A 12,821-nucleotide genomic window follows, 5' to 3' on the forward strand; every position below is an offset into this window, starting at 1 on the left:
TGAAGGGAGTGAAGGGAGTAATGGGGAGTGATGGGAAGTGAAGGGAGTGAAGGGAGTGATGGGGAGTGATGGGGAGTGATGGGGAGTGAAGGGGAGTGATGGGGAGTGACGGGAGTGAAGGGAGTGATGGGGAGTGAAGGGAGTGAAGGGAGTGAAGGAAGTGATGGGGAGTGAAGGGAGTGAAGGGGAGTCATGGGGAGTGAAGGGAGTGAAGGGAGTGATGGGGAGTGAAGGGAGTCATGGGGAGTGAAGGGAGTGAAGGGGAGTCATGGGGAGTGAAGGGAGTGATGGGGAGTGATGGGGAGTGAAGGGAGTGAAGGGGAGTGATGGGGAGTGAAGGGAGTCATGGGGAGTGAAGGGAGTGAAGGGGAGTCATGGGGAGTGAAGGGAGTGATGGGGAGTGATGGGGAGTGAAGGGAGTGAAGGGGAGTGATGGGGAGTGAAGGGAGTGATGGGGAGTGATGGGGAGTGATTGGGAGTGAAGGGAGTGAAGGGGAGTGGAGTCATGGGGAGTAAAGGGAGTGAAGGGAGTGAAGGGGAGTGATGGGGAGTGAAGGGAGTGAAGGGAGTGAAGGGGAGTGAAGGGAGTGATGGGGAGTGATGGGGAGTGAAGGGAGTGAAGGGGAGTGGAGTCATGGGGAGTAAAGGGAGTGAAGGGAGTGATGGGGAGTGAAGGGGAGTCATGGGGAGTGAAGGGAGTGAAGGGAGTGATGAGAGTGATGGGGAGTGAAGGGGAGTCATGGGGAGTAATGGGGAGTGAAGGGAGTGATGGGGAGTGAAGGGAGTCAAGGAGAGTGAAGGGAGTGAAGGGGAGTCATGGGGAGTGAAGGGAGTGAAGGGAGTGATGGGGAGTGATGGGGAGTGAAGGGAGTGAAGGGGAGTGATGGGGAGTGAAGGGAGTGAAGGGGAGTGATGGGGAGTGAAGGGAGTGAAGGGAGTGAAGGGAGTGAAGGGGAGTGAAGGGAGTGATGGGGAGTGATGGGGAGTGAAGGCAGTGAAGGGAGTGATGGGGAGTGAAGGGAGTGAAGGGAGTGAAGGGGAGTGATGGGGAGTGAAGGGAGTGAAGGGAGTGAAGGGGAGTCATGGGGAGTGAAGGGAGTGAAGGGAGTGAAGGGAGTGATGGGTAGTGAAGGGAGTCATGGGGAGTGAAGGGAGTGAAGGGGAGTCATGGGGAGTGACGGGAGTGATGGGGAGTGATGGGGAGTGAAGGGAGTGAAGGGAGTGAAGGGGAGTGATGGGGAGTGAAGGGAGTGATGGGGAGTGATGGGGAGTGATGGGGAGTGAAGGGAGTGAAGGGGAGTGATGGGGAGTGAAGGGAGTGAAGGGAGTGAAGGGGAGTGATGGGGAGTGAAGGGAGTGAAGGGAGTGAAGGGGAGTGATGGGGAGTGAAGGGAGTGAAGGGGAGTGGAGTCATGGGGAGTAAAGGGAGTGAAGGGAGTGATGGGGAGTGAAGGGGAGTGAAGGGAGTGAAGGGGAGTGAAGGGAGTGAAGGGAGTGATGTGGAGTGAAGGGAGTGAAGGGGAGTGAAGGGGAGTGAAGGGAGTAATGGGGAGTGATGGGGAGTGAAGGGAGTGATGGGGAGAGAAGGGGAGTGAAGGGGAGTGAAGGGGAGTGATGGGGAGTGAAGGGAGTGAACGGAGTGATGGGGAGTGAAGGGAGTGATGGGGAGTGAAGGGAGTGAAGGGAGTGAAGGGAGTGATGGGGAGTGAAGGCGAGTGAAGGGAGTGATGGGGAGTGAAAGGAGTGAAGGGGAGTCATGGGGAGTGAAGGGAGTGAAGGGAGTGATGCGAGTGATGGGGAGTGAAGGGGAGTCATGGGGAGTGATGGGGAGTGAAGGGAGTGATGGGGAGTGAAGGGAGTGAAGGGAGTGAAGGGAGTGATGGGGAGTGAAGGGGAGTGAAGGGAGTGAAGGGAGTGAAGGGAGTGATGGGGAGTGATGGGGAGTGAAGGGAGTGATGGGGAGTGTGGGGAGTGAAGGGAGTGAAGGGAGTGATGGGGAGTGATGGGCAGTGTGGGGAGTGGTAGGGAGTGAAGGGAGTGAAGGGGAGTGAAGGGGAGTGATGGGGAGTGATGGGGAGTGAAGGTAGTGAAGGTAGTGATTGAGAGTGATGGGGAGTGATGGGGAGTGAAGGGAGTGATGGGGAGTGAAGGGAGTGAAGGGAGTGATGGGGAGTGAAGGTGGTGATGAGAGTGATGGGGAGTGATGGGGAGTGAAGGGAGTGATTGGGAGTGAAGGGAGTGAAGGTAGTGATGAGAGTGATGGGGAGTGAAGGGGAGTCATGGGGAGTGAAGGGGAGTGTGGGGAGTGAAGGGGAGTCATGGGGAGTGAAGGGAGTGAAGGGGAGTGGAGTCATGGGGAGTAAAGGGAGTGAAGGGAGTGATGGGGAGTGAAGGGGAATGAAGGGAGTGAAGGGGAGTGAAGGGAGTGAAGGGAGTGATGTGGAGTGAAGGGAGTGAAGGGGAGTGAAGGGGAGTGAAGGGAGTAATGGGGAGTGATGGGGAGTGAAGGGAGTGATGGGGAGTGAAGGGGAGTGAAGGGGAGTGATGGGGAGTGAAGGGAGTGAACGGAGTGATGGGGAGTGAAGGGAGTGATGGGGAGTGAAGGGAGTGAAGGGAGTGAAGGGAGTGATGGGGAGTGAAGGCGAGTGAAGGGAGTGATGGGGAGTGAAAGGAGTGAAGGGGAGTCATGGGGAGTGAAGGGAGTGAAGGGAGTGATGAGAGTGATGGGGAGTGAAGGGGAGTCATGGGGAGTGATGGGGAGTGAAGGGAGTGATGGGGAGTGAAGGGAGTGAAGGGAGTGAAGGGAGTGATGGGGAGTGAAGGGGAGTGAAGGGAGTGAAGGGAGTGATGGGGAGTGATGGGGAGTGAAGGGAGTGATGGGGAGTGTGGGGAGTGAAGGGAGTGAAGGGAGTGATGGTGAGTGATGGGGAGTGTGGGGAGTGGTAGGGAGTGAAGGGAGTGAAGGGGAGTGAAGGGGAGTGATGGGGAGTGATGGGGAGTGAAGGTAGTGAAGGTAGTGATTGAGAGTGATGGGGAGTGATGGGGAGTGAAGGGAGTGATGGGGAGTGAAGGGAGTGAAGGGAGTGATGGGGAGTGAAGGTTGTGATGAGAGTGATGGGGAGTGATGGGGAGTGAAGGGAGTGATTGGGAGTGAAGGGAGTGAAGGTAGTGATGAGAGTGATGGGGAGTGAAGGGGAGTCATGGGGAGTGAAGGGGAGTGTGGGGAGTGAAGGGGAGTCATGGGGAGTGAAGGGAGTGAAGGGGAGTCATGGGGAGTGAAGGGAGTGAAGGGGAGTCATGGGGAGTGAAGGGGGTGAAGGGAGTGATGAGAGTCATGGGGAGTTAAGGGGAGTCATGGGGAGTAATGGGGAGTGAAGGGAGTGATGGGGAGTGAAGGGAGTCATGGGGAGTGAAGGGAGTGAAGGGGAGTCATGGGGAGTGAAGGGAGTGAAGGGAGTGATGGGGAGTGATGGGGAGTGAAGGGAGTGAAGGGGAGTGATGGGGAGTGAAGGGAGTGAAGGGGAGTGATGGGGAGTGAAGGGAGTGATGGGGAGTGATGGGGAGTGAAGGGAGTGAAGGGGAGTGAAGGGAGTGATGGGGAGTGATGGGGAGTGAAGGGAGTGTAGGGAGTGAAGGGGAGTGAAGGGAGTGATGGGGAGTGATGGGGAGTGAAGGGAGTGAAGGGGAGTGAAGGGAGTGATGGGGAGTGATGGGGAGTGAAGGGAGTGAAGGGAGTGATGGGGAGTGAAGGGAGTGAAGGGAGTGATGGGGAGTGAAGGGAGTGAAGGGAGTGAAGGGGAGTGATGGGGAGTGAAGGGAGTGAAGGGAGTGAAGGGGAGTGATGGGGAGTGAAGGGAGTGAAGGGAGCGAAGGGGAGTGAAGGGAGTGAAGGGAGTGAAGGGGAGTGAAGGGGAGTGAAGGGAGTGATGGGAGTGATGGGGAGTGAAGGGAGTGAAGGGAGTGATGGGGAGTGAAGGGAGTGAATGGGAGTGAAGGGGAGTGATGGGGAGTGAAGGGAGTGATGGGGAGTGATGGGGAGTGATGGGGAGTGAAGGGAGTGAAGGGGAGTGATGGGGAGTGAAGGGAGTGAAGGGAGTGAAGGGGAGTGATGGGGAGTGAAGGGAGTGAAGGGAGTGAAGGGGAGTGATGGGGAGTGAAGGGAGTGAAGGGGAGTGGAGTCATGGGGAGTAAAGGGAGTGAAGGGAGTGATGGGGAGTGAAGGGGAGTGAAGGGAGTGAAGGGGAGTGAAGGGAGTGAAGGGAGTGATGTGGAGTGAAGGGAGTGAAGGGGAGTGAAGGGGAGTGAAGGGAGTAATGGGGAGTGATGGGGAGTGAAGGGAGTGATGGGGAGTGAAGGGGAGTGAAGGGGAGTGATGGGGAGTGAAGGGAGTGAACGGAGTGATGGGGAGTGAAGGGAGTGATGGGGAGTGAAGGGAGTGAAGGGAGTGAAGGGAGTGATGGGGAGTGAAGGCGAGTGAAGGGAGTGATGGGGAGTGAAAGGAGTGAAGGGGAGTCATGGGGAGTGAAGGGAGTGAAGGGAGTGATGAGAGTGATGGGGAGTGAAGGGGAGTCATGGGGAGTGATGGGGAGTGAAGGGAGTGATGGGGAGTGAAGGGAGTGAAGGGAGTGAAGGGAGTGATGGGGAGTGAAGGGGAGTGAAGGGAGTGAAGGGAGTGAAGGGAGTGATGGGGAGTGATGGGGAGTGAAGGGAGTGATGGGGAGTGTGGGGAGTGAAGGGAGTGAAGGGAGTGATGGGGAGTGATGGGGAGTGTGGGGAGTGGTAGGGAGTGAAGGGAGTGAAGGGGAGTGAAGGGGAGTGATGGGGAGTGATGGGGAGTGAAGGTAGTGAAGGTAGTGATTGAGAGTGATGGGGAGTGATGGGGAGTGAAGGGAGTGATGGGGAGTGAAGGGAGTGAAGGGAGTGATGGGGAGTGAAGGTGGTGATGAGAGTGATGGGGAGTGATGGGGAGTGAAGGGAGTGATTGGGAGTGAAGGGAGTGAAGGTAGTGATGAGAGTGATGGGGAATGAAGGGGAGTCATGGGGAGTGAAGGGGAGTGTGGGGAGTGAAGGGGAGTCATGGGGAGTGAAGGGAGTGAAGGGGAGTCATGGGGAATGAAGGGAGTGAAGGGGAGTCATGGGGAGTGAAGGGGGTGAAGGGAGTGATGAGAGTCATGGGGAGTTAAGGGGAGTCATGGGGAGTAATGGGGAGTGAAGGGAGTGATGGGGAGTGAAGGGAGTCATGGGGAGTGAAGGGAGTGAAGGGGAGTCATGGGGAGTGAAGGGAGTGAAGGGAGTGATGGGGAGTGATGGGGAGTGAAGGGAGTGAAGGGGAGTGATGGGGAGTGAAGGGAGTGAAGGGGAGTGATGGGGAGTGAAGGGAGTGAAGGGGAGTGAAGGGAGTGATGGGGAGTGATGGGGAGTGAAGGGAGTGAAGGGAGTGAAGGGGAGTGAAGGGAGTGATGGGGAGTGATGGGGAGTGAAGGGAGTGAAGGGGAGTGAAGGGAGTGATGGGGAGTGATGGGGAGTGAAGGGAGTGAAGGGAGTGATGGAGAGTGAAGGGAGTGAAGGGAGTGATGGGGAGTGAAGGGAGTGAAGGGAGTGAAGGGGAGTGATGGGGAGTGAAGGGAGTGAAGGGAGTGAAGGGGAGTGATGGGGAGTGAAGGGAGTGAAGGGAGCGAAGGGGAGTGAAGGGAGTGAAGGGAGTGAAGGGGAGTGAAGGGGAGTGAAGGGAGTGATGGGGAGTGATGGGGAGTGAAGGGAGTGAAGGGAGTGATGGGGAGTGAAGGGGAGTGAAGGGGAGTGAAGGGGAGTGAAGGGAGTGAAGGGAGTGAAGGGAGTGAAGGGAGTGATGGGGAGTGATGGGGAGTGAAGGGAGTGAAGGGAGTGATGGGGAGTGAAGGGAGTGAAGGGGAGTGAAGGGGAGTGAAGGGATTGATGGGGAGTGATGGGGAGTGAAGGGAGTGAAGGGAGTGATGGGGAGTGAAGGGAGTGAAGGGAGTGAAGGGGAGTCATGGGGAGTGAAGGGAGTGAAGGGAGTGAAGGGAGTGATGGGGAGTGAAGGGAGTCATGCGGAGTGAAGGGAGTGATGGGGAGTGATGGGGAGTGAAGGTAGTGAAGGGGAGTGATGGGGAGTGAAGGGAGTGATGGGGAGTGAAGGGAGTGAAGGGGAGTGAAGGGAGTGAAGGGGAGTGATGGGGAGTGAAGGGAGTGAAGGGAGTTATGAGAGTGATGGGGAGTGAAGGGGAGTCATGGGGAGTGAAGGGAGTGAAGGGAGTGATGAGAGTGATGGGGAGTGAAGGGTAGTCATGGGGAGTAATGGGGAGTGAAGGGAGTGAAGGGAGTGATGGAGAGTGATGGGGAGTGAAGGGAGTGAAGGGGAGTGATGGGGAGTGAAGGGAGTGATGGGGAGTGAAGGGAGTGAAGGGAGTGATGGGGAGTGAAGGGAGTGAAGGGGAGTGATGGGGAGTGAAGGGGAGTGGAGTCATGGGGAGTGAAGAGAGTGAAGGGAGTGATGGGGAGTGAAGGGGAGTGAAGGGAGTGATGGGGAGTGATGTCTAGTGAAGGGAGTGAAGGGGAGTGGAGTCATGGGGATTAAAGCGAGTGAAGGGAGTGATGGGGAGTGAAGGAAGTGAAGGGGAGTGAAGGGAGTGAAGGGGAGTGATGGGGAGTGAAGGGAGTGAAGGGAGTGATGAGAGTGATGGGGAGTGAAGGGGAGTCATGGGGAGTGATGGGGAGTGTGGGGAGTGAAGGGGAGTCATGGGGAGTGATGGGGAGTGAAGGGGAGTCATGGGGAATGAAGGGAGTGATGAGAGTGAAGGGAGTGAAGGGGAGTCATGGGGAGTGAAGGGAGTGAAGGGGAGTAATGGGGAGTGAAGGGAGTGATGGGGAGTGAAGGGAGTGAAGGGGAGTCATGGGGAGTAATGGGGAGTGAAGGGAGTCATGGGCAGTGAAGGGAGTGATGGGGAGTGATGGGGAGTGAAGGGAGTGAAGGGGAGTGAAGGGAGTGAAGGGAGTGAAGGGAGTGAAGGGGAGTGATGGGGAGTGAAGGGAGTGAAGGGAGTGATGGGGAGTGAAGGGAGTGAAGGGGAGTGAAGGGAGTCATGGGGAGTGAAGGGAGTGATGGGGAGTGATGGGGAGTGAAGGGAGTGAAGGGGAGTGGAGTCATGGGGAGTGAAGGGAGTGATGGGGAGTGATGGGGAGTGAAGTGAGTGAAGGGAGTGAAGGGAGTGAAAGGAGTGATGGGGAGTGAAGGGAGTGAAGGGGAGTGATGGGGAGTGAAGGGGAGTGATGGGGAGTGAAGGGAGTGATGGGGAGTGAAGGGAGTGATGGGGAGTGAAGGGAGTGAAGGGAGTGAAGGGGAGTGAAGGGAGTGATGGGGAGTGAAGGGAGTGAAGGGGAGTGATGGGGAGTGAAGGGAGTGATGGGGAGTGAAGGGAGTGAAGGGAGTGATGGGGAGTGAAGGGGAGTGATGGGGAGTGAAGGGAGTGATGGGGAGTGAAGGGAGTGATGGGGAGTGAAGGGAGTGAAGGGAGTGAAGGGAGTGAAGGGGAGTGAAGGGAGTGAAGGGAGTGAAGGGGAGTCATGGGGAGTGAAGGGAGTGAAGGGAGTGAAGGGAGTGATGGGGATTGAAGGGGAGTCATGGGGAGTGATTGGGGAGTGACGGGAGTGAAGGGAGTGAAGGGAGTGATGGGGAGTGATGGGGAGTGAAGGGAGTGAAGGGAGTGAAGGGGAGTGATGGGGAGTGATGGGGAGTGATGGGGAGTGAAGGGAGTGAAGGGAGTGAAGGGGAGTGATGGGGAGTGAAGGGAGTGAAGGGAGTGAAGGGGAGTGATGGGGAGTGATGGGGAGTGAAGGGAGTGAAGGGAGTGAAGGGAGTGAAGGGGAATGAAGGGAGTGAAGGGAGTGAAGGGGAATGAAGGGAGTGATGGGGAGTGTGGGGAGTGAAGGGAGTGAAGGGAGTGAAGGGGAATGAAGGGAGTGAAGGGAGTGAAGGGAGTGATGGGAGTGTGGGGAGTGAAGGGAGTGATGGGGAGTGTGGGGAGTGTGGGGAGTGATGGGGAGTGATGGGAGTGATGTGGAGTGATGGGGCAGCCCCCGCTACCTCCAACCCTGTGGGGGACCTCGCGTTGGGGGGGGGGAGGAAGCCGGCGGGATATATCCAACGTGGCAAGGGAAGACCGAGGGTAGATGGGAAGGAGGGGGGGATTGACGTCAGCCGCTAACACGTGCGGTACCGGGCACGCCAAGAAAGGCGCACGGAGCCCCAACAAGGCACGGGCGGCGTTTGTGAGATTCCAAAGCCGCGTCAGGCATTCTCGACAAAGACAACTCGCTGCCATTAACGTGTTCTCCCGATTGTGAGACGCACTTATACCCCCCCGCCCCCTCTGTGTTTAAAGGAACACGCCTTACAATGATCAGGTCGCTGGGTGAGCGTGTTGTTGTGCCCTGGGTCTACTCAGTCTGAAATGCGTTCCTGGGCCGCTGTGTAAAACATCAGCACTGGGGAGACAAAGGCGGCCGGGCGTGGTGTTGGCCGCCTACTCGCGAGCCGTGCCGGCCTTCATAGGTGCTGCGACTCGTTAACAGCACTTGCCCCAACAGTCTGTTAAGGCTATACGGGGGATCTTTGCGCGAGTGCCCAACTTGACAGATCTTTATTTAAAACCGGGCACAAGCTTTTTTTGGGGTGCGTCTTATTTCCTGAGCGTCTTATGAGCCAGACAATACGGTAAATAATACAGATCTACACACACGGTGAAATAGCGTCTAGCTTTCACGCATGCAGGAGGCTATGCGTCACAATGACGCGTGATATGGCGATGGCAAAGACTTTCACTCAGCAGTGAATAGATCGTGGCACTGATGACGATTGATGACAAGCCATTGCTTGTTTTATAGTCGAGGGAGATACGCACGCGCGCACGCGTGTGTGTGTGTTATACTTACTGCCAATGGCCAGTGTGTGTGTGTGGGTGTTATACTTACTGCCACTGCCAATGGCGAGTGTGTGTGTCCACGTGCTGTCTTGAACAGATGCTCGCGAACAGCAATTGAACTTCTAGCGCTAACCGCTGCGCCACCGCTCCCGCCCCACACGACAGACTCGCACCACGTTGAGCGAAGCAGCCCATTGTCACCTCCTCTGCGGCAACGCAGGTCAGGTGACAATGTTGGGCACAAACTAGACAACGCGTCTAACGCTTCAACGGGGATGTCCGTCACGCAATAGCTGCCATTACCCAACTATTCATACGCCTATTTAAAAACTGGTCGTCAATACACATTTTTAAACCTATTTTATTCTCATCAGGCCCAATGGTATAATCAAGTACAGTCTCCAATTCCTGTTATCCACTATACCTCTCTCTGGCCTTTCTATTTATGTTCTGTGAAGGGCCGAATTGCCCACAGCGATTCATGTTGATATCTGTCCTATTAAGCCCCCCCCCCCCACACACACACAGTTTCGCTTATGCCGAACGTGACGAGTTTGTTTCATTATTTGTGATCGTGTATCACTGCCAAACGCAGCAGCGTCACTAAATAATGAACGCACCTGACAATAATCACCATCAGCTGCGTCATCCCCACACACACCGTCGCCTGTCGCACCTGCGTGTGGTGAAGCTCATTACCCAGACCCCTTGCCGGGCTCTCTGCAGCCTCTATCCCCCCACCTCCGCACCTGGAGTCAAACTCAGGCTGCCGCGGGCGATGACAAACGAGCGAGGCAGGTGCCACGCGGAATGCTCTGCAGCTCACCTCGAAGCTCGTCCGTTTAGCCACGGGCCAGAAGTCGTCGCTATCTGCGTTATGTACCTGGTGGCTAGTGGGACACACCTGTGTGTGTGTATATAGCTGCTGCTCAGCACACGCCTGCTATGTGTATACCTGGCCGTGACACACCTGTGCATATCTCTTAGTCGGGACACACACCCGGGTGTCTATACCAGTTTAAAAACGCGACTGTGTGCGTACCCGGTCGGAACGTAATTCGGTACGCGTATGTATTCTACTTGATTGATATATACCCTGATCAGGATACACCTGCGTGTCTACCGTGCATGGAGAGCACAACGTAGCATCCACCTGGTCTGGACACGTCGCACGCGTATCTCGATTGAAAACATGTATCTAGATTAAACCTGGATGGAACACTCATCTAGAACTGTCTTTTGCGTTTAGTTTGTCGTCCTTCGCCCGCATCTCCGATTAGCACGGTTGGCTGCGTAGGGTGCGAAAGAAGTTCAACGTACGCACCTGTATACCACTCACTCCCCCAGCCCCTCTCGCTACCCCGTCTCACCTGCTTCCCCCACCCACCCCAGCGCCTCACCTTTCAAAGCACGCACCGCTCCGGGCCAAGCGTTGTCAACGACACGGAACAACAAGAGAAGGATGCCCCCTTTTAGAAAGCCAGATGGTGGTCGTGGCGGTGGTGGTGGCTGTGGTGAGCCTCGAACAACGCTCACGTGCTCAACTCGGACACCTCTCACCAATTCACCCGGGATACGTCGCGCCTGAGCCTGGGTAATTGCTTGGATGGGCGACCACCAACAGGCGTTGTGAGCAGGAGCAGAGGGCAGCTCTACAAAATCATCCTGGCTACGTACGGTGCGACAGAAGGTCTTCATACGGATTCGAGCCCAGAAGGTCCCCGTTGATGTTGTGTAGTGCTCCCAAAACCTTTAAGGCAGAGTCGAGTCCGTGAATGTCGAGCACAGGTCCAGACAACAATCAACACTGACGTTGCGTCTTTGGTCAGCTATCGAACCCAGGTAGCCGGGTCCCTACGGTACCGTATACACAAAAATGCACCTGCCTGTGTGTGCATTTTGTCAGTGCACTCCCGGAATGAGGAGCTTAGCAAGCCGTGCGGGGGTTGATTAGGTGGTGAAGTATGGTGGTGAAGTATGCCTAATCACGGATAACTCGGGTGCGACGGGTTCAGAGTGCAGCGCGCTAACCACAGCACTGCCGCTCCACCCACGACCTTTACGTAAATTAAAGACTGTTGGGGCAAGTGCTGTTAGCGGACATCTATGAAGGCCGGGACGGTACACGAAGGGGTGGGTTGCCGGCATCACGCCCTGGTGATGTTTTTTTACACCGTACCAGGTACTCATTTGAGGCTGAGTAGACCTAGGGGAGGCCCAGGACCGGTTCAGATAATCGTCACTGGTGTTGGCCGTGAGCGGGAACCGAACTCGAGTCGCCGGGTTCGAAGTGCAGCGCGCTAACCACAGCACCACCGCTCCCCACATATATCACACACACATGTAGGGTGCTGAATAACGAAAAAACAACAATCAAATATGCATGCCATCGCACGTCACGAATGCAAAAGAAGGTGCGTCTACGAGCAAGCGTGATTATACAAACAACAACAACAATAAACAACAAATCAGACGTTGGGTCGGAGAGATCGAGCAGCAGCAGCAGCAGCAGGAGGAGGAGCAGCGCCCGGGAGTGCTCGGCGCACGGACGCTGCCTCGGGGTGGGTGCGGGGGAGTCATCCCTGCACACCGCACGCATTCTCAAACAGAGGCTCTGCTTCCTCCTCCTCCTCCTCGTCATCCTCGTCCCTTGCCCACTCTTCCTCCTCGTCGCCGCCGCCCTCCCTGGCGTTGTTGTTGTTGTGTTTCTGTTGTGGATGTCCTTGCAAGCGCACGTGCAAGTCGATTCGCTCCCGCGTCGCAGACGTTAAGTTGTGAATGCTTTTTGGATGTTACAGTACGTTGAACTTCTTTCGCACCGTACGCAGCCAACCGTGCTCATCGGTGGTGCACGAGGAAGGACAACAAACACACACACACAAACACACGCAAACACACACACACACACACGAACACACACAAACACACAAACACACACACGTAAGAGGTCCAGCCAGAGGTATTGTTGCAGGAGTATATGTGATGCGTCCCATTGGCCCTGCATTGTGTGCTAGCTGTACCGCGATGTTGATGTTGTTTAGCGTTTGCCGTCCTTCCCCCGCACCTCAGATTAGCACGGTTTGGCTACGTACGGTGCGAAAGAAGTCCAGCACACATCCATACACCACCTTGGTCATGGGGAGGGGGTTGTTGTTATTGCTCTAACCGGGTGCCTGCTGTGTAACCTGCAGTTCCCCATCGAGATTTAGAATGTATTGCCCCATGGGGTTTTACCCGCTCCAAACTAAAAACCCTAAATACAATCTGCACATCAGAGATGGTGTCGCTCTTTGCTGGCTAAAGTACGGGAACGACCGAGGCGGCGTGCAGTTGGATGGTGATGCCGCGTTCCTATCGCCGTTTACAAAATATAAACTAAGAAATCGAATTATTTAAGCTATAAAACTGAACACTTTTTTATTCTACCAGGTAAGGCCCACTGAGCTATATAGCACTTTTTTTTAGAAGCGACCTGGGCACACATGATAGCTCAACGAAGTGGCTTATCGTGTGGACATTTATAGCAGCAGTCAAACGCTCTAAACGCGTGATGTTGATTCTAATTGTGGAGGGAAAACTCGGAGGACCCGGAGACATTTTCACGCGACCACGAAGACAGCGCAGAACGACTTCTGAGATGTCTGAGATGTCTGAGATGTCGTCTTCTCTACACGCAATGGGAACTGTACTTACACACGCGCCATGCTACGGACACGTTAGTCAAGCCGTGTAGGCACAGCACAACATCGGATACTTGCACTGCCCTCACGTACGCCCGTGACAGCCTATAACACCTGTTATGCATGGCGCTCCGAGCATTGCCCTGGCTCAAACCTGCTCAACTCCCGAGATCTGACGAAATCGGGTGCATTCCGGGTCATT

This window comes from Petromyzon marinus, chromosome 1 (assembly GCF_048934315.1).
Source record: "Petromyzon marinus isolate PM22_M1 ecotype Great Lakes invasive population chromosome 1, UKy_Petmar_22M1.pri1.0, whole genome shotgun sequence".
Classification (NCBI taxonomy): domain Eukaryota; kingdom Metazoa; phylum Chordata; class Hyperoartia; order Petromyzontiformes; family Petromyzontidae; genus Petromyzon; species Petromyzon marinus.